The 23320-nt window shown below is 39.3% G+C and overlaps 1 protein-coding gene across 1 annotated transcript in view; it reads right to left on the bottom strand.

The window, feature by feature from the left end:
• GREB1L (GREB1 like retinoic acid receptor coactivator) overlaps positions 1–23320 on the bottom strand; it is a 415187-nt gene that overhangs the window by 310689 nt on the left and 81178 nt on the right. The window contains 1 exon segment of the mRNA XM_033933926.1: positions 22564–22612. The gene's annotated coding sequence lies outside the window, so the exon portion shown is untranslated.

Raw genomic sequence — 23320 nt, forward strand, 5'->3', positions numbered from 1 at the left:
ACAAGACGACAATTCATTTTCTCTGTTACCGCACCTCAGTTGTGGAACGCCCTTCCAATTTATTTAAGGGAAGAGCAGAATCTCGAGAAATTCAAAAGTAATTTAAAAACATTTCTCTTTAAAGATGCTTTTGGTAATTAACGAAACTCTCCGCAGCTCAGATTATTTTTATTGTACTATATTATATTGTCTTTTTGTTACTCATTTTGTATTTTCCCTTTTTGTTCTACTTTTCTATATTGATTTTGTATTTCATTTCCCCCCTCTTCCTTGTGTATATAAGTTTGTAAAGTTAAATTTTTTAATTTCGAATGTCATTATGTATTGTTCTGTAATGTATTGTTTCCCCATAAATTGTAATTTTAATGTGTTCATCGCTTAGAAATATGATTAAGCGATTAATCAAAACAATTATTAAACTTGAAACTTGATCTTGTATTGTGGTACTTTTATCACACATTTCAAGACAATAGAACAAAACATGTCCTGATTTTTCATTGTGCTGCACTAAGCTCCTGGAAAGTGAGAATGAAGGAAACATATAGATTTATTTTAATCATTTGTACATTGCTATGAGCAATCTAACAATACAGCACAGTGACACAGATGGTGGTGGCAGATAAGAGACTCATCTACTCTGCCCAGTAAGGCCCTTCAACTGCCTTTTTATGCAGGTTACACTTATCTTCTCAGAAATACAAAAATGTAATTTTACTACTGTTACTCCCTCCCCCCCCCCACCCCCAAATATAGGTTATTCTAATGCTCTTTCTACCCTTTGGTCATTAAAGGTTCTTCTAGTTTTATCTCATACCTTTTAACTCCATCACAATTTTTTTCTCTAACACCTCCTTCAGGAGGGCATTCCAGGAAGCCACTTCCTTTTCCAAGAAAAAAATTATTTCCTGGGATTTTTTTTTTTCTATGAAAAACCTATTTCCTATTTGTTCAAGTTGCTTCATACAATGCCCCCTACTTCTATACCTTCCTAAGCATCTGTATCATATCTCCCAGTTCCTCTTCTTCTTTGGCCTATTCAAAGTTATTTTGATTTTTCAGCAGTCCTTACACATGCATTCATGATACTTAGACTCAATTACAGGAATCCTATTTACTCTGGTATTACTAAACCTTTGCTTCACAGAGCAATGGCAGATGAAGTTCAACGTGGAGAAATGCAAAGTAATGCATTTAGGTAGTAAGAATAAGGAACACGAGTATAGAATGTCAGGCGCAACTCTGGGTAAGAGCGAACAAGAAAAGGACCTGGGTGTACTGATAGATAGGACCCTGAAGCCGTCGGCACAATGCGCGGCAGCGGCAAAGAAAGCAAACAGAATGTTAGGCATGATAAAGAAAGGAATCACGAGTAGATCGGAGAAAGTCATAATGCCGCTTTATAGAGCAATGGTCAGACCACACTTGGAATACTGTGTCCAACATTGGTCTCCCAACCTAAAGAAGGATATAAAACTGCTGGAGAGGGTGCAGAGACGAGCAACGAAGCTAATAAGAGGTATGGAGAACTTGGAATATGAGGAACGACTCAAGAAACTGGGACTGTTCTCCCTTGAGAAGAGGAGGCTGCGAGGGGACATGATCGAGACGTTCAAAATGCTGAAAGGCATCGATAAAATAGAGCAGGAAAATGAATTATTTACATTGTCCAATGCGACACGGACAAGAGGACATGGTTTGAAGCTAAGGGGGGACAAGTCCAGGACAAATGTCAGGAAGTTCTGCTTTACGCAGCGAGTGGTGGACGCCTGGAATGCTCTCCCAAAGGAGGTTATTAAGGAATCCACCGTGCTGGGATTCAAAGGAAAATTAGATGCACATCTCCTTACGAGAGGCATAGAGGGATATGGGTGACTAAAACTACATCAGGTGTATACCTGACTGGGCCTCCGCGTGTGCGGATCGCCGGACTCGATGGACCATGGGTCTGATCCGGAGATGGCAGTTCTTATGTTCTTATGTTCAGAATTTGGCTGCTCGCCTTCTTTGCAGGGCCCAAAGGTTTCAACTGAACCTCTTCCCTCTTGGCCAAACTCCACTGGCTGCCTATTCAATTTTACGATCGAGTGAACGGAACCTTTTATCAATTCCTTCGCTTAAAATTATTAGTACAAGAAGACAATTTATCTTCTCATGTACAGCTCCTCAGACTTGGAATGCGCTTCCCATGTTTTTACGGGAAGAGAAGGTGTTTGGGAAATTTAAAAGCGAGTTAAAAACCTTTTTGTTTAAAGATGCATTTGCAAATTAATTATAAATTTTATTTTATTGAGTTATTTTAGTGAATTATTTTGCTTTTACTTGTCTTCCTACTTCCTTTTGTATTTTCCTTGTATGTTCTCTCTTTACTAGAAAAAATGTATTTCACCCCCTCATACCTTCTGTTTATATTATAATTAATTAAGTGTATGTTATGTTTTGGTTTCCTTAAAAATGTATATTTTGCTGTACATCGCTTAGAAATCCGATTAAGCGATTCAACAAGCCAATTAATAAACTTGAAACTTGAAACTGTATTCAAAATCCTCTGTCTAGTTCATAAAACCCTCCACCTATGTTCCCCTTCCTATTTCTTTTCCCTGACCATTTCCTTTATACCAAATCATCTCCTTAGATCACTTGATGCTAATCGTCTTGCCCTAGGCTCCTCCTAAGAAGATTACCAGGTCTTCGGCATTCTTCTTCATTGCCCCAAAGTTTTGGAAAGACCTTCCCTGAATCAGATCTGAAAGCTCATTTTGTAAATTTAACCCATTTTTTAAAAATTTGGCAATTTGCCTCATTAGGCTAGCCTGCAACTTGCATCATTATTACTGTTGCCATCCTCTCAGCCCTTTCCCCTTCCCACTCACCCACCTCCTCTTATATGTGTGAATGTTATCTGTCCTATCATTGGCATTCTTTTCATTTTATTTTGTTGTTTGTTGACTTTTATTGTTCAGTGTTCAATGCATTTGTACTGGTGGTACATCGAAATTTTAATAAACTATAAACTATATTTAGATCTCTAAGCCTCATATATGCTTTTTAGTGCAGACCATGCACCATTTAGGTCACTTCTTTCTGAAATACTTTTAGCTTCTTTACATGCTTATTTAGAAACAACCTCTAAACTGAACACAAAAGTATTCCAAGTGAGGCCTTACCTCTTTCTGGAGGTCATGCCTCTCTCTATCCTAGAATCCTGTGTTATAAACTACTGCTTTATCAAACTGTTTCAACAACTTGAGACCAGATATCATTACCCAGAGATCTCTCTACAGATCAGCCTCTCCCCTACCCCACATCAGCTCTTTGGAATTTTGAATGTCAAATGCATTACCCCCGTAGCGTATCCTCTACTCCCTCATACCCAACCCCAGAATTAAAAATACCTTGGCTGGCAGGAATCTCAAAGCCCCACCAGTTGAAGACATCCTCCAACAGAACACCCCACCCCCATCCCCTCAGGCCATGTGAACACTGTGGCAGTCAGCAAAGCACTTCCATTCACTAATGCCTACAGTTCCTGCACATGCTCAGATTATATGCATGAACTAAGCATGCACTGGAGGCAGGTAAAAGGCATCAGCAGATGGAAGCCCAACATCTTAGACAATGTTGATAAGACTTGGATCTTCTGGCAGAAGATATCTTCAGCTGGCAGATCTTGGGAATCCCTACTAGCTACACTGAAAATATGCACTGCTGCTGGGTGAGGCTGAACCCAAAGTGTGAGGGTCCCTGTCCACCTAGGACCACCCATAGCAACACTACAGGATTACTCTGCACTGTTTGATATTAAAACTCACCTACCTATTCCTCTAGGTTATTTTTTGTTTGGTTGGTTTTTGTCATTTCTCATTTTGTCTATTTCGTCAAGAGTGTTCAATATGTTACAAATCTTTACATCTTCTAGGAGCTTAGCCATGAGTGGACCTGAGTGGGCTATGACCCCACTATACTGAAGTCAGGCCCATCCAGCCAGAGACTGCAGTATAAAATATGAGAAGAGAATTGGAGGTGTTATCAGCATCGCACTGCATCATGCCCACCCATGTTAGCCCTCATTCAAAATTCAGTCCTGGCTATACCACTGGTATCATTTGTAGAGAGACAAACTTTTCTTTCTGTCTCTTCTAAAATATTGCTCACAAAGATCCTGGGACCCATCCCTGAGATTCTTTACTGTTCACCCTTCTATCTGAATGAATGCCACTTACTATTACCTTTTGTCAGTCAACCAATTATCCAGGTTATTACCTTGATCAGTTTTGGAAGGGTGGATGTAGTTTGAAGGGCTGGGGGTACGTGCAGAGGGTATTTTGAATGAGTGGAACGGTTGCAGTAGTTGTGGCGTGCATTTTAAGAGAGTGAGGAAGTTTTGGCTAATTGTGGGGAAGTAGTTTGGGAGAAATGGGTATTGTGGAAATAATTGCAGGCAGGGCTCTAGAGTCACTGCATAAATTCTTCGACTGATTCTGACTCCTATAGAAATATAGAAGCATAATGGCAGAAAAAGTCAAACAGACTGCTTCTTCTCTTAGTAAAAACAAGAAGTAAAATAACTCTGCAAGACCATTAAGAAATGGTTGTAGCAGAAGATCACATGAGGTCATCAATTTAGTAAAAAACCACTAGGACACTTAAAATGATTTCAACGGTGAATCAAGATTACAGGCTTTCGGGAGCACCATGGAGGAGTTCTGAGTCTTATGTGACTGTATTATCTTAGCAGGAACTAATGTACTATCAGTAAGAGAGGTAAAAAGGAGGTAACCTAGAAATAATCCAGAGGTCACAACATGTAACATGCTAGACAAAAACCCAGCATACTGCAGAGAAGTAGAACAAGTAGAACAGTAATGCACTGAATGAAGATCAATATAAAACCAAAGGACCTATGATGAGACTGTTTCAGATAAACTAGAGTAAAATAAAAAAACATCTTAAAAAGGATGTAGTAGAAAGATACTTCAAAGTAATTATATGAGCCTTCTGGAAAATACTGTATGAACATTTATGGTACAGTGGAAGGCATGTTTCAGTTTAAAAAAATCTGGTTGATCTTGCTTATAAGATAAAGCAGAGAACCATTCTGCTTCAATGGATAAAATAAAAAATGTCCATTGATAGTGCATAAGCACAAAAGTAAACACTGCTTGTCTTCTTTCTTTTTTTTTTAACATGGTTAGGAAACTAACTTAACAGGCTCTACATCCATGTTAGATTCCACCATTTGTCTTTGCATGTTTGTATCCAGAGAACAGGAAAAAGACCGCCTTACAGGCTCTACACTCAATGTGGATTTCTGAAGTAGTATAGAAAGGCAGCTGGAATGTGGATCGATGCTGATTGATCCTAATATCTAACTTAACAGATTCTACACCCATGTTAGATTCCCCCACTAGTGTGTGTGTGTGTGAACTGAGTCCAAACAAAAGGAAAAAGACCACCTACACACATACTGGATTTCTGTCACAGTAACTTGATGAAAATCATTGATGTCGTTGTTTTGGACCCATACTAACGCTCCAAGATTAGCAGCTATGCCATCTGTGACATAACTTCAATTTTTTTTCTTATTCACTGTGCCATGATGATGTTTAGATGAAGAACGTCAACTGTTTGAAAAACTGACTCAATGTAGACATACGATAATGTTTCGGCAATGCTCCGATGCTCTGAAGATGAACATTGATGATGACTTGAAGAAGAGGCTGAGATAAATACAGGATGAAATACTCCCTCAAACAACTAATGCTCTGTAAAAAGTAAGTAGGTCATAGTCGATGAAAACGATGCAGAGCAATACGCATAAAGTCATCAACCAGGGAACAAATATTCTGCGCAGGTTTTCAAGGGATAGAAGACTTCAAAGAGGATGCACGTCAAATAGGACACACAATCTGCACAAGAGACACCGTGTTGAAGCAGTTATTGCTTGTTGATGAATTCCGTACAGGTTCCATAGATGAAGACGCCCCAGTACTGAAGAGAAAACTGTTATATGCAAGGAAATACTTGAATAAAGGTTCGATGATCATCGATGCTACTATGTAAGAAGAACCTGGAGAAAGTACTGTTGCTGAATATGTTACACTTAGTATGGATTGGTACCGATAGAGTGATGTATGAAGAGGAGGCACTGCACTTCAAAACAATAATCTGTATAGATGTTCATCGATGAAGTGGAAGCACCATGACCATGTAGCATCAAGTGGTATCGAAGGTACCATAGGCGTCGAAGTGTGAATGCCTGCAAAGGCGATGCACTTCAGAATGATATTTGCGTGGTGAAACCTCATCAGAAAATTTCAAAGGTATTTTAAAAAGTTTCTTGTATAAGGTCATATTTGAGACACAGACAAGTTAACCAGCTTATGGTTAACATCTTATATTCTATATACTAGTACCCAGTTTTATTTAAGTCCTCATTTATAGGACTTAAAAACAACAACAACAAAAAATTTGTTTTTCTTCCTTTTTTTTTTTTTCTCTCCCTCTTTATACTCACTTTTTGCCCCCACCTGATGTGTTACCCATAAATGTTTCTCTATTTTCTTTAACGATTGTAGTTCATCCCTCTCTCCTTTTGTATTGGTACTAAATTTGTACGTATGTATATTATTATCTTGTAGTAGAATGTCTTATGGTTTTCCCCCAATTTTTTAACTTGTAATACACATTGAAATATTTGACATTGCATGTATAACAAATTTTAATAAAACTTTAAACTTAATTGACAGGGCACTGCCCACTGCGATGCACCTGCGTCGACATGGTTGAAAACATTGGTTCCGAAAGGCATGCATCAAATAGGCTCGATGCTTATATGCCACTGAAGCAAGCAGATGGAGGTATCGATGTCACTGCGATACATCTGCATCGACAAGGTTGAAACATCGATACATAAGGCATACATCAAATAGATTCGATGCTAATATGTTACCGATGCAAGTAGATGGAAGTATCAATGTCACTGCGATACATCTGCGTCAACATGGTTGAAACATTGGTACAAATAGACTCAATGTTAATAAGCAAACCGATGAATGTATGGATGTCTACTAGTACTGGCAAGATCCAGTCGCTGCAAACAGACTCCAGACCTATATGTGAAATAAGAAACAAACAAAAGAAGAAAAATTAACATGAAACAATGTGCTTCTCTTCTCCTAAACCAGATATAGTCAAAGAGAGCAAGCCGGAGTAAAGTAGAAATAAGGCCGAAAATCCACTGATGATCCCGGTATAAAGGAAGAATGGAACTTTACGTGAGGGCCGTTGAACTTTGAAAGAAGTTTGTTTTTAAAGAAAGAAAGTAAAAAATTTCTGACTACTATTCTTCTTCATTGATTTTCAAGAGTAAAGAACAGAAGAAGAAGCTGAAATACTTAAAAAATTTGTTTAAAAAATTAAACAGGAAGGCAACTCAACGGAGAAAAAAAGGGATACGTTTTCTTCACTCCGCAGAAAACACAAAACTGATGACCTCGCAAGCTGGCATCAGGTGGGAAGACACTTGCGCATGCGCAGTGCAGGCAGTCTAAAAGCTTGCTAAAGCTTAAAGTGATACTACACTTTTCACTGTCCATTTAGGGGCTCTTTGGATGACATCACCCATATGTGAGAATATGCTGCCTGCTTGTCTAAGGATAACTTACTTTCTGAAAGATGCTGAAAACTTGGCTTTTTTTCTTCAGCATTTAATATCACTAATCTTTAAATTCTGTTATTAGTTCTCTTCTATTTTTAGCACTGACTACGTATAAAATTTGTTACAAGTTAAAGATTGATTGTAAACCGTCATGTATAGAGTGGTATATAAAGTAAATGAATAGAATAGAAAAAGAATAATTAACTAAAAAGCTTCCATCATTTTTTCTTGAGAATATAGTTCATCCTTTTTTGTTGGGTACATACAGTAACTAGTTCAAACCAAAGTAATACTATAAAGTCCCACCCTGACCATTAATCTATTGGAGACGGTCAAAATATTTTTACATGATTGTAGCTTATTCAGTGCATGTTGTTCTCAGTATAATGAATGTTTATAACAATTTAACTATTCTTATCTTAAATAAAGGGGACATGCTGTACCATGTTTCCTGAATATATACTAACTATAATTTAGACAGGAAATAGGCAGATATATATCGCAACTGCTTTTGAATTACTGCCTGATAGTAAACTTGGCTATCCTATCAATTCCAACTTTCATTTCATTTTAATAGGCCACAGAAACACCAGGCATGCAGTATGTTTATTTGATATACCACAAGTCAATAAATATTTAGCTCATGCCTTTTTCCAAGGTGAGTTACATTCAGGTACACTAGGAATTCTCCTCTGTTCCTGAAGGGTCCACTAAAGGCCTCTTCTACTAAACTGCACCAGCGGTTTTAGCTCAGGGAGCCGCATTGAATGATCCACGCTGCTCCCGATGCTCATAAGAACTCTATGAGTATAGGGAGCAGCACGGGCCATTCAGCATGGCTCCCCGCACTATAAACGCTAGCGCGGTTTAGTAGAAGAGGGGGCAAGTAGTTCCCTATTCCTGAGACGAATAAGAGTTAAATTACTTACCAAAAGTCACAAGAAGCCACAATGGGATTTAAACTGGGCTCCCCTGATTCTGAGTCCATTGCTCTAACCATTAGGCTACTCCTCCACTCCACAGGTGTAACACAAATTTCCAGAACATTCCATTATGACAAAACTTTTTTTTTTGCTGGAAGTACAAAATGCTATTGCCTAATGTTACTTTGTACATTTGCATAGTCAAAATAAAATTATTAAGTACCTTCAGAAACAAAACTGTTTGCTAAGGATGCATTATGCCCAAAACTTTGCATACATTTATTTCTCTATCAAAAATTTGCATCCTGTTGCCCTCCTCCCAAATTCATGCTAAAGAATCCATGTTTAAATGTTTGGACTAAGCCTTGACTAGGGCAGGAATTCTCAACCCATTCTGAGACACCCAGTCAGTCTGGTTTTCAAGATATATGCATAAGACAAAGCTACACAGAATGGAGGTACTATATGTAATGTAATGTAATGTAATGTAATTTATTTCTTATATACCGCTACATCCGTTAGGTTCTAAGCGGTTTGAAGAAAATATACCTTAAGATTATAAATGAGAAGTAAGAAGGTACTTAAAAAATTCCCTTACTGTCCCGAAGGCTCACAATCTAACTAAAGTACCTGGAAATTAATAAAGAAGAGAAAATAAAGATGGTTGAAAAAAGAAAAATTCTATGTGAACTTATAGGATGGAAATTAAACTGACAGTGAAGAACTGTATGAAAAATACATATGGAATGCAGTTAGAGAGGGTAGGTTACAATCTATTTATGGTATTTGTTTAATTGGAAGGTGTTAAGGTGGGTAATTTGGGGGAAGGTTATCTGAAGGTAGGTGAATCTTCTGGAGGTAAAAGAGGAGGGGTTAAGATATTTGGATGAATTTTACCAGTTTACCTCATGCATATTTGAAAACATGCATATTTGTTGTGGATATCTTGAAAACTAATACTGTCAAAGGCTTTGCTAAAATCTAAATACACCATATCTAGTGCACATCCCCTTTCCAATTCTCTGGTCACCCAGTCAAAGAAATTGATCAGATTTGTCTAACAAGTACCTCTAGTGAATCCATGTTGCCTCCATAACGAGACTATGGCCTCTCAGAATCAGAGAAAAAGCTCTCTGCAACACAAAGCTTGTAGCTCTGAAACCCTTCTTGCTGAGCTGATAGTCACAAAAACACTGTCTTTACTATAAGGTCTATAAGCAATGCTCCTTGTAATCTGGTGCCTCAGTTTCTGTCTCCGTAACTTGGGAACAAAACCAACTGCCATGTCAAAGAGAACTCCCAGGTATTCCAGGGATCGAGTTGGTTCTAGGTGGCTCTTCCGGCTCTAGGCGGCTCTTCTAATGTTTGCACTACCTGCTCCACTGCTCTCTCCCTCTGTCTTTGACAGGGCTCTGATAAGCCAATCATCCAAATACGGGTGTATTTAAACCCCTGATTTGCGTTAAGTGTGCTGTTGTGACCATCATTACCTTGCTGAAGGTGTGCGGCACTGTTGTGAGCCTGAAGGGAAGAAATGAAAACTAAAAATGTTGTTCCAACACGTAAAACTGCAAGAACCTTCTGTGAGCCAGAAATATGGGAATGTGGAGGTAAGCCTCCATTAAGTCCAGTGAGGCTAGGAATTCTTCCAGCACCACCAAGGCAATGACTTATCTCATGGGCTCCATTCAGAAATGAGGCACCTTCAGTGCCGAATTAACTGCCTTTAGATCCTGAAATCGGCCACCAGTCCTCCAAATCTCGTTTTGGCATGATGAAGTATACAGAATATCTGCCTAAGTCCAATTTGCTGTCTGGAACTTAGCTCTATGGCTCGAATATCTAAGAGCTTTGGTACAGTCGCTTAGACCTTTACTGCTTTCTCCAGCCATCTGGCCAGAGAGTCCAGAAATAACTCTTACAGAGGGCAAAATAATTCAATCTTGTAATCCTCTCAGATTATGTCAAGACCTATTGATTAAAGCCGATCTCTGCCCAGGCCTCCCAAAAAGCTGACAGCCTTCATCCTATCTGCGAAGGTATGATTATCATCCTGGCTTCATTGTTGCTACTTTGAGGCTGCTGCAGTGTGGGAGCCAGAGAAGTGAGGTAGTCTGGCACCTCAGAATCTTTGCCTAGAGTTCTGGTAGGATCTCTGCCCAGATAACTGCCCGGAAAACTAACGAAATCACAGATAGCCATGACACTTACCATGCCTGGACCCCTTAGTGGTCCTTAGGTGAGTGTCTGGCAGGGTCTTCGAATTACATACTATTTGGTTAGGTGCCATCGACTCGTGTTCAAGTCCTAGTGACTTGATGAATAACAGATCTAAAAATAAATTGGTTTTGTGTAAGTCTGGCAAGGTCATCCAGCGTCATCCCCATGGTTGTTTTCAACGTGTCCAGCCATCTGATTATAGGTTGCCCTCTTGCTTGGTTCTTTCGATCGACCCAAACACGAGATCCTTCTCCAATGATCTTTCTCTTTTGAAGGTGTGACCAAAATAAGACAGTTGTAACTTCATCATTTGGGCTTCGAGTGCCATAACTGGTTTGATCTCTTCCAGAATCAATTTGTTAGTTCTTCTGGCGGTCCATGGCATGCATAAAATTCTTCTACAGCACCAAAACTCAAATGAGTCAATCTTTTTTCTGTCTTGTTTCCAGGGTGTTGAAAACAGACTCTTTTATATGATAGTCTGGAGATATTCTTTGTAGGTATAAGGCATAAACATGCCGCACTATATTGAGGACCCATTGTCTGATGTGCGAGGGTCCAGTGGTGTTGGAATTGAATTAGATGACCTCCAGTAGGAAGATCTTGAGAAGGAGACTGTTGGACATTGGCTAGACTCTCCAGAATAGAGTCAAAAAGACTGCTGGGATTTTTTTTTTATAATTTGAAATTTTATTGGTTTTCAACCAAGGAAACAATCCATATAACACAAGAAAACAAGCACACTAATACAAGATCCAATGCCTAGAGAAAACAGTGCAAAAAACCAACATTGTCTACATCCCCCCCCCAGGTACATCCCCCCCCCCCCACTGCAAAGGACAAACCACAGGATCAAGCATTTCCGTAACCTTTTACAAATTCAATTTCTGGGTAACAGTAGCCCATGTTTTCATAGATCGCCAATAATATCCCCTTCGTTTGGCCACATACAATTCCATTTTCCCCATCAAAGAGAGTTTCACTTTCCACTCAGCCCTGTTAGGTACCAGGGTCTGTTTCCAATAAGCAGCAATGAGGCATTTAAATGCTGCCAACCCCATGTGCAGAATTTGAGTTTGCCAAGCGGTTTCACAGATATTGGACATCCCCAGAAGGCAGGCCTGGGGAGTAACAGGAACTGGAACCTCCAACATTAGTGACAAAGATCCCGTCACATCCTGCCAGCAAGGCACCAACACCTGACACTCTCACCAGATATGTAGGAAAGTACCCACAGCAGCATGACATCGCCAACAGGTAGCCGACGATGTAGGATACATCTTATGAAGACGCTCTGGAGTATAATACCATCTAAATACCTTGTAGGCATTCTCCTGAATTAAAGCACAGGTGGAAGCTCTACCCACCTCCCCACAAATAGTCTCCCAGTCTTTAGATGTAAAAGAGCATTGTAGGTCTCTCTCCCATTGACTCCGAAAACCAAGATGTGGAAGCACCCTTCCCCTTAAATATTGATAAATTTTGGAGATAGACTTGGGCACTTTCTGCAAAATTTCCTATACGTGTTCTAATTGTTCAGCCTCAACTAAGGGAACCTTATCCCAACCATTGGCTACCACAAAGTGTTTCACTTGAAGATAGGCCAAATAGTCCCCAGCGCTCACCCCCGGGTAACATTGTAAGGCCTCAAAAGATATCATGGACCCTTGTATCAAAAAATCCCAAAATTGAAGTAGCCCTATGCGTTCCCATCGCTCAAACACAGGATTAGTTTTCCCCACTCCAAATTGGGGTTCCTCCCGCAAGGAAGCTAAAGTGGAAATAACCCGCCCATTATTACAATCTAGTTTAGTTCTAACCCACAGTTTAACCAGGTATAAAATATAAGGGTTATTTGTCTCCAACTCCCATTGTTGGACAGTCTGGGAGGACCAGAGTTTGGCTGCCAACCATCCCTGGGACACAATACACTGCTCCAACTGAACTCCCCACTTGTGAAAGCCCAGATCCCACTCCAATAACATCCGCAACTGCGCCGCCTGATAATACCAATTGAGATTCGGAACCCCCTTCCCCCCCTGGCTCGATCCAACCACATCACCCGCTGTGAAAGTCTGGACACTCTATTCTGCCAAATAAAGTTCCGGAATTCCGCTTGTAGCAGTTTAAAAGTCCAGGTTGGTATGGGAATTGGCAAAGTCTGAAACAGAAATAATAACCTGGGTAAGATATTCATCTGTATAACTGCAATATGGCCTCCCCAAGAGAGCCAAAGCCCTTGCCATCATTGAAGATCCTGCCGGATCTGCCGAATGATGGGGGCCATAATTAGCCTCATACAAACCTGCCAAGTCCCTAGGTAGAAAAATTCCCAGTTACCTAAGGCTCTTAGTGACCCACTTGAACGAAAATTGGCTCTGAAGTGCTCGAACTGGATCCTCCCCCAGGATGAGATCCATCCTCAGTCTTATCTAGGTTGATCTTAAAACCAGATGCCCTCCCATAATCCTCAAAGATACTGAGCAAATGTGGTATTGTATGTTCTGGATCAATCAAGTATAGAAGGATATAGTCAGCGAATAATGCTATGTGATGTTCCATTTCCCTTACCCGAATGCCTTTTAATCGTGGATGGCTCCTTATCAAGATTGCCAGGGGCTCTATGGAGAGTGCAAAAAGCAGAGGGGACAACGGACACCCCTGTCTAGTGCCCCTCGCGATGGAAAAAAGTTCAGTGTAAGATTGATTAATTTTGAGACACGCTCTAGGAGCATGACTGCTAGGATTTTTGTTGCATTTGAGGTTGACTCTTCTGAGATATCTGCTGCTTAGAATGTCTTTGTGTAGGTTGTCTGGCTATGGAAGACTATGGGGCATACCTGCGCCTAGAATAATAAGAGGAGATTTTACTTGGGATAGTAAAATCATTTCATAGTGTGAGGTTTGGAAGTTCTAGCAGATAAGTGTGGACATGGATTGTTTATGTCTAGTGATCTTCTGAGTGGCTTCCTCAATCATTTCCCCAAAGAGTTCCTAACCTAAACAGGGAATACTGGCTAGATGTTTCTGCACATTGGCATCTATATCTAGAACCCTCAGCAATGCCTGTCTTCTCATGGCAATCGATAAAGCCGATGCTCTGGAGATGACATCCAAGGCATCAAAAACAGATCTGGCCATGTACTTAAGGGTTTCGAGAAGGTCATTGGTAATATGCTAGAAATTGAGTAATCGGTCGCCTGGGATGTATTGTTCATAGTATGACAAACTTAGAACTAATGACTTCATATAGAAGGTCATATAGAAATTATAGTTCAAAATGCAGCTGGTCAGCATTGGGTTCTAAAATAAGTGACAACCAACTTTATCCAATCTCCTTCTCTCCCTGCCCAGAGGGGTATTGGTGTATGTTCTGGAGCTGCTAGATTTCTTCACAGCACATTCCACCAAAAGTGACGGGTGCTGCAATGGAAGCATGTCAAAACCTGGGCAAGACTGAACTCTGTAGAGAAAATCCAACTTCTGTGGGGTGACTGGGATCAATAGTAGTGTCTCCCGATTCTTTAACATTGTATCATTTAAAAGGTTATGGAATAAGAGTTTGAGACAGTCCTTTGATATCTGCTTATAGTCTACAGCATCAAAGAGTTCAGCTTTTGGATCAGACTCTGACTCCAGCTTAATTGGGAGAGCTTGACCTATTTGTTTGATGTAACATGTAAATGAGAGGCTTTCTGGTGGAGATCTCCTGTGAGGTAGAGGAAGAGATGGATCTGAAGAGAGCCCATAAGATTCTGCAGCTGGGAGTTCAGGGCATTCAGAAGAACGAGTAGATAGATCTGAACCATAATCATGACGTGGAGACAAGGATCTATGCAGTACCCAACATCGAGGCTGTCAAGGCAGAGAGGAGCATTTACTGTGATGTTGAAGGGAACGTCGAGAAATATTCCTGGATCTTCTGCGATGTCAATTTGATGTAGAGTGCAAGGACATTTATTCTAAACTGGGTGAAGATCTGTGTTCTACATGTTTGAAAGAGACATAGTTTTCTGTTAGCATTGATCATATGATTGATCTGTTTTAATCTGGTTTGTTTAGTTTTGCAATACTTTTATTGATGTTCTAGTGGTCACTGCAGTGTTTTTGGTATTGTCTTTTCCTAGGTAGGTGCTTTTGTGACTTGTGGAAGTTACTGCTATTATGATATGTCGAAATTGCTCTGTAGGTCCTGAGTGTCATCTGTAGTGTTTTATACTACTTAAGTTCACACTATACCTGGTATTGGATTTTGGATTTAGAGTGTATCTTTCTCAATAATGGTTCAAGACAAGATACATTCAAGTACAGTAGGTATTTTTCATGTCCCTGGAAGGCTTATACTATAATTTTTACGTTTTGTATCTGAGATAATGGATGGTTATGTGACTTGTCCAAGATCTCAAGCAACAACAGTGGGATTTGAGCCCTGGCTTCTCCAGTTCTCATCTAGCTGCTCTAATCATGTTTGGTAATCAGCAAACTAAAGGCTAGTGGAGCTGAAGACTGGTGGCCCTTTGGCAACCTACAAAAAACATTGCTAGGTAAATTTTATTGTAGTACAGTGTGGCGCAATGGTAAAAGCTACAGCCTCCGCACCCTGAGATTGTGAGTTCAAACCCACGCTGCTCCTTGTGACCATAGGGGAAGTCACTTAATCCCCCCCCCCCATTGCCCCAGGTACATTAGATAGATTGTGAGCCCATCAGGACAGACAAGGAAAACTGCTTGAGTACCTGAATAAATGCAAGTAAACCATTCTGAGTTCCCCTGGGAGAACAGTATAGAAAATTAAATTACATTACATTAGGGATTTCTATTCTGCCATTACCTTGCGGTTCAAGGCGGATTACAAAAGAGTTAATGAGGGTGTTTTACAAAAAGATTTCTGGTCCTTTTGGGGGAAAAAAAGAGTAGAGCAGGTTGATTTGGGGGTTCGGGGGGGTTAGAGGGATGAAAGAAGGAAGCTTGAGAGGTTAGGACTTTTTCAGGGATTTTTTGAAAAGTATAGTCTTTATTTCTTTTCTGAAAGTTTTGTAAAATAAAATAGGGGAAATCAGAATGGGGAGGAGTTAAAACTTTTTCACACCACTGTATTCCTACATATATATATATATATATATATATATATATATATATATATATATATATATAATATTATATTATATTATATATAGCTTTATATTTTCTTTCCAGTTTAATAGAAATAATTTAACTTCTCAATTTTTTAAATATCATTTGGTATAATTTAAAAAAAATGCTTATTTTTGCACTCCACCACCACCCACCAGTCCAGCCCAAACCAGCTGCTGCTCAGAACACATGACTTGCACATCTGCTTTCCTGGTTAGAAGGAACATTGCTGGGGTGCCAGCTGATATTCAGTGATGGCACTGAGGCACTCACATTATCTGTCAAAAGTGGACTGCTGTTATTAAAAATATTAGGACCCCCAACTGTACAGTTTTAAGCTTTGCACTGAGAAAACTACAAAGTAATATTTATTAGTTCCCTTCTCCTATAATTTGCAAGCTCCACTAACAGTGATAAAAACAATAGGATCTGAAGAAAAAAATAGAAATAATGCTGTATGTGGACATGTTTCAAACTCCAGGCAGAAAGAGAATAAATATATCTTTAATAAAGCAATTGTCAAAACATGCACACTCAAACTTTGGTCTGCAGAGTCAGAGATACATGTGCCACCCTGCTCTGCAGAATGAACCAAGAGATTTGAAGTCGATTTCCTCTAACCTTTATTTCACCTCCAAGTACAGCTACACTAGGATCTGTGCGCTTAACAATGAATATATTACACAAATAAAAACTAATCAGGAAAAACATGAACTTTATGGACTCACAAATCACAAACCTTTGCCTTCTTTACAGTGTGGTTTTAAACTACAGTTCAACCCCTTTGTAGATAAGTGAAGAACAATACACTAGGAAGTAGCAAAAGCAATAATCAGTAACACTAGATCTTTTTGAAGTGCAAAGAAGCCTACTGCTTGAATGAAGCAAGCACCCATCTCTTGATTAGTGGGCAAGCAATAACAGAATCACTGACAGGCACATGTAATCGGTTTCTCTTTTTGTTGGTTTTACTGAGAAGTTTCATCGAGGTTCTCTGGGCTTCCATCTTATTCATCCACCGTTATCCAGTGTTTCCCCCCTATTTTATCTATTCCCATTTCTATTCAGTCCAGCCAAGGCAGCAGTAGTCTATTGGCTTAATGGTACTGACCACAACTGCCTCAAGAACCCAAAACCAATCTTCACTTAAGCAGTAGGTTCACTTTTGAGCAATATGAAACAGTCTTGCTTTCATAGGAAAATTATAAACTCTGCCTTCAGTCTTTAGAAAACCCACAAATCGTAATAATTATCTGCATTATACTAGTTTTCATAATAAGCAGTTAAAGGGCAATCTTCCTTATAACCAATTCCTGAAGCTCCGTAGACTGTGTTCCGAATCTCAGGATCATTTTTCACAAGTAACCAGAATGAAACGCAGGTTTAAAAACAGAGGATATCCTGCAACATGTTTACACAAATGCTTTGATAGAGCAACTAATCAAGATAGAGAATAGATTTTGTCTAACAATAAAGAGAGAACAGCACCAGATATTATCTGTACCTTGAGATTTTCATATTTGGCAAAAGATATATATACAAACTATCATAAAAAAAAACATTGGCACATTCTTAACCTTCATCCATGCTTCACAGACAAGAAGTTAACTATAGCATATTCTAAGAATAAAAATTTAAGAGAAAAATTAGTTCTTTCTACTCTTCCTAAAATTCAATCAAAACAATTAAGTTTGTGTGGACATTCCACATGTGGACCTTGTAGTGTGTGCAAACATACCAGAAGCATGTCTGAGTACTGGTAAAAAATATAAGCTGAAATTCAATTCTGACTTAAAAGTATATGGTTTGCAAGCATAATTCGTTCCACAAGCATGCTTGTAATCCAAAGAACTCGTATATCAAAGCGAATTTCCCCATGGGAAATAATGGAAACTCAGACAATTCGTCCCACATCCCAAAAACTTTAACAGAAAATACAGTATTCTATGTACTTGTATTGCAAGATCTCACTTGTTTCGAATAGTCACTAAACTGCGGGTGAATTGGGCGTGATGCTTTTATTACATTCAGCCACAATCAGTATGAGATGTGCGTATGTTGTACGCGCTTGAACTGCAGGTTCAGTTGCGATCAGTGATGTGATGCGCATATATTGTGCGTATTTGACATGATGCACGTATATGTGCTCGTATTGCAAGACAACGCTCGATTATCGAGTTAAATAATTGGAATTACCATATTTTAATCCATTCATTTGATTTGTATTTTTTATATATGCATGGTTTTTACGTTTTATATATGCATGGTTTTTATGTTTCTACACCGTGCATGCTCTACGTTTTATATATCATACAGCACAATTGCTTGTAATTCATGTAATGTTTAAATGATTCACTGTTAGTTGCTTTAAGTTTTTCATGCTTGATATTAGATGTCTTTTTCCCCATGTAATTTGTGCCTTCTGAGCATGCGCATTTAAATGACATTTTCTAGCTCAAAGTATTTCACATTTATGTCTATAGAAAATATTAAGGAAGCCCAGGTAGTGTGCTTTCTTGGTTCAATGTGTCCAAGCAGCATATTTTGTGATGTTGGTCCAGGTCGTTTATTTAACATATATATATTTTAAAATTAATTATACAATTTGTATTAGTACATCATGCATTTTTGATGGTTCGGTGTTTCAGCAGTATCTTTTGTTATGTTGGTCTAGGCTGTTCATTCACATACATATATATCATAACTTTTAACTAATGTGCAATTAGTTATGCATTTGATATATACAATGTAATTTTATTCAAGTGTTTTATATTAATATTGATAATTTTGGGGTTGCTTTTATAGGAGCTCTTTTATTCATTATTGCATAAAGTTTGTATGGGTATAGTCTGTTCTTTTTTTCATTTGTTGTTATTTTTAAGATTGTTCATCTTGTTATTTTTAGATATGGACTCCTGTTGAAGGCAGGAAAGCGGAAACACAGCTTGTGTTGAGTTCCATATATGAATTACATTAATAAAGAGCTTAGAAAGAACTATTTACTTTGTCACTCTCCATTGTGCCTCCTGCTTTGATTCCCACTTGCTTTGGAAACCTATTGGTCTTCTGTGGGTTTCCCATATCTTCTTTGCTTATTGTGGACTTAAATCCAAGTTTAAACATTTTGTGAAACATGCACAAAAATCCAGCAGCGAACATGGCCATTTTCAAAACAAGAAAACACCCCATCTTATTGTTTGGAAAATTTCTCAGACGTTTATTCTCAGTGCATTTATCTTTTTGACCATTCTTGAAAACCCCCACATCCATAAGAAAATCGCACAAAACAAGTTATTAGGATATAGGAGAGGCCAGCATTTTTAGTAGACTGGCTACACAGACATCCTAGCAGAGCAGTGGGGCACCCTAGGGGGCAGTGTCGTGAACTTCACACAAAAAGGACCAGGTACACAACTCACCACAAGCCCTTTATATTGTATAGTGAGCCTGCCAAAACCCACCCAAAACCTACTGGACTCAACTGTACATCACACCCATAGTTCTTATATCTGCAGATATCACCTATATATAGGTACAGTGGGATTAGGGTGAGGTTTGGAATGTTCACATATTCCATCATAAATATAATAATTAGATTGGGATATTGACCCAAGTCCCCATTTCTACAGTTCACTACACTGTCCATCAGGAAACTCCAGGAACCTGCTTTGCTGCTGTAAAAGGACTGGCCATAACATCTGAAACTATCATACAGGCAGATATGTCCTGTTTCATTCACAATTTTGGGTGACGGGTCAAAAGCGCGCGAGGACAAAGGCGCACCGACAACCCAGCGGAGACAACTGAGTGCAGGGCTTGATTGAACCAAAGAAAACCCATATTTTAAAGGGTTCTGACAAGGGTGTGGGGGAGGACACCCCCCCCCACTCTACTTAATAGGGATCGCGCTGCCTCACGCTGCCATGTTGGGGGGGTGTAGGGAGTGTAACCCCCACATTATACTGAAAACTTAACTTTTTCCCTAAAAAACAGGGAAAAAGTTAAGTTTCCAGTATAATGAGGGGGGTTACAACCCCCCAAGCCCTCCACAATGCCAGTGCGATCTCTATTAAGTAAAGTGGGGGGGGGTTCCCCACCAACACCCCCTCATTGGACCCCTTTAAAATACGGTTTTTCTTCGGCGCGATTAAGTCCTGCACTCAGTTTTCTGCGCTCGGTTGTCGGCGCGCGCTTTTGACTATGAACCTAATTTTGAGGGATGGGATGAGGTCAGTGACCACTGAGGGAGTGAGAGGCAACCATGCATACATACCTCCAGTGATCATCTGGTCAGTTTGAGCACTTTTTTGGCATTTATTCTTATGAAAAGAGATCTAGCATCAAATGTTCAAATTGTGCCCTGGACATACTCTACAACATTCCATTATTGCAGAAACATATCCAAATTGTAAACCTACCCTAGTCCTGCTCCAAACTATTTAGATGCAATAAAGACAAACAGCACAGAAAATCCATCTACAAAAAGTGTTTCAAAAATAGCAATTTGGAAGGTTTGGTGAGAAAAACATCCATCTGCCCCATTATGCCATTTTTTAAATTTAATTTAATTTTTAAAATGTCTTAAATACCACAAATCTAAGCACTTTACAACATACATACATAAAATATATTAATAATACATAACACTTCTCAAAACATTCACAAACACATATTCAATGTTTTACACCTGACATATCTAAAACATTTTTTATCTTATAAGAATGCCTGTGAAAGCACATATGTTTTTAAAGATTTTCTAACAGTACTCAGAGACTCAATCAATCTCAACTCCTTTGGGAGTGCATTCCATAACTGGGGTCCCAAAACCATAAAAACTGAGGGGCTCATAATCGAAACAGAAAAACATCAAAAAACCAACCTAAATCGGCACTTGGCTGATCTAAAAGACAAGTCGTCCAAGTGCCGATAATCGAACTGGGTTTTGGACATATTTAAAAATGACCTAGGACTTCACAGTGCTGCTGAATGACCAGAACTAAAAGGGGCGTGTCAGGAGGAGTGTCGAGTGCGGAATTTGGGCGGGACTTAGTCGTAATGCATGTATAACCGAAAGTTTAACAACACTGCCAAGACGGAACTTGGACGTTGTGACTTAGACCATCTAAAACCAGGTCTAAGTCCACAAAAGGTATCCAAAGTGACCAGATAAGCACTGTAGACACAAAGTACAGACCCCCACACACTACCCCAGTGATCACTATCCCCCACTCCCATAAAAATCGTAATAACAACTTTACATATCTGCCTACAGAACATCAGCACCTGGCAGCCTGCCATAGGAAAGCCTAGTAGAGCTGCACAGAGGTGGCTTAAGTGGTCTTGGGGGTGGGTTAGTGAACCATGGAGAGGAGGACCCAGGCCCATAAGCCACTCTAGTCACTGCATTCATGGTGAAAAATGTACACCCCCCAAAACCCTTTTGTACTGCCATAAAAGTGGCTCCTGCACTCATAAGGGCTATTGGGGTTGTAGGTGGGTCTAGTAGATTCTGGGGGTGTTTGGGGGGCTCACCATGACCTATAAGGGAGCTGTAGTGAGATGTGTATGTGGGACCCTTTTTTTTAAGTTTACAGCAGTGCCCTGTAAGGTTGACCTCACTACTCTGGTGCCATGTCTGGGTGTCCAGTCCACCACTTTTCTGGCCCCTCCCGCGCCCAAAAAGTCTTTTTTTAGGCATTTATGACTTGGATGAATTTTTGGATGAAAATGGAGTATAAAGATGAACAACTTAGCCGTCTGGGTGATCAGATGGCTGGACGTACAGTTGGACGATTTTCGGAAAATAAAAAAATATGCTGGACCTTTTCCTGTGTCCGACTTTGTGCGACTTGAGACATAGGCCCAAAACGGACTTAGACATTTCTTTTGATTATGCCCCTCCACGTCTCTGTATATCTCAAGTCTGGAACATTAAGCAACACCTGATTACTTGACTGTAGAGGTCGTCCTGGCACTTGAACCTTTAAGGTTACAGCCAAACAAAGGGATTGGTCATGAAGAATTTTAAAGATCAATGTCAAAATCTTAAATTGGATACTTCAATAAATGGGCAACTAATATAACTGTTTAAGAATCATAGCAATATGCCCATTTAGAAGGCACTCCGAAATTAACCTGGCTGCAGTATTTTGAGCCATCTATATAGATCTTAAATTTTTTTGGGTAAACTAACAATAAGTTACAATAATCAAAAAGTGGAAATACGACTGTTTGAAAATTGAATGGACTCAACAATTCCTTCAAAGGTCACAACAATTTTAGCTTCAAGAAAATTTTCTGAATAACTTATTTAACATACAGCTTCACAGATAGTGAAGTCATAAAATACTCCAAGATATTTTATTTCTCCTAAAATTGGGATTTCAGTATTTTCAAAAGAAAAAGATACAAGAAATTGAAAATTCAGTCTATCTGAAAGCAATACCACCTGAGTTTTCCATGAATTCAACTGCAATTTATTTGCTGAAAGTCAAGATTTAATTATATAAAGGCATAATGCCAAAAATGAAAAAGTAGTAGAAATTGACCCATGAACTTGAAAATGAGCCCTTTAGTTACTAATAACTAGGGTTAACAGTAAAATAACAGTAGCCCAAAATGATAACTTACCCCCTATGTTTCAAAACTATGGCATCACCACCACTCTGAGGTTCCAGAACTGAAAATAAATAAAAGATATGTAAAGCTATTACACTCATAAGGCCTACAGAATAATTTTTTTTACAAACTTTATTTCATTCAAACAGGATCCCAATCACCCATTTATAATTATATCAAATTAAATACACACATCACCAACTCTGAGTCAGAAAGCCTGATAAATGTACCAATGCAAGGATGATTTATTTTTAACTTATGGTGCATGGCACAAAAGTAAAAACTAAAAAATAAGTACACCAAAGTTTATGTAAAATAAAGGAGATATGAGTACATATCACTGGCTCAATATTCTGGCAATTTTAGGGCTTCTTTTACTAAGCTGCGGTAGCATTTGTAGCGCGCGCTGCAGATTATCGCGCGTTAAACCCCACGCTATGCGGAAAAACTAATGCCAGCTCAATGGAGGCGTTAGCGTCTAGCGCGCGCGTGCCACTGTTGTGCGCGCTAAAACCGCTAGCACAGCTTAGTAAAAGGAGCCCTTAGTTTAATGATGATTGTTTAATTACAACTGGGTAGACTAAGGCAGGAGGCAAGAAAGTAATTTGATTCAGAGGAGGAATACACAGCACATGTTCCTTTGTACTGAAGGGTTTTAAAAATGGTGTTTCCCACCTGCCAGTTCCTGTGTTATTGATTCCTACATCTCCCATCCCTTAACTCCCTATCCTTTCAGGCTATTACTTACATACAGGGCAGAGGCCAATTA

The sequence above is a fragment of the Geotrypetes seraphini genome, chromosome 2 (genome assembly GCF_902459505.1).
Source record: "Geotrypetes seraphini chromosome 2, aGeoSer1.1, whole genome shotgun sequence".
Taxonomy (NCBI): domain Eukaryota; kingdom Metazoa; phylum Chordata; class Amphibia; order Gymnophiona; family Dermophiidae; genus Geotrypetes; species Geotrypetes seraphini.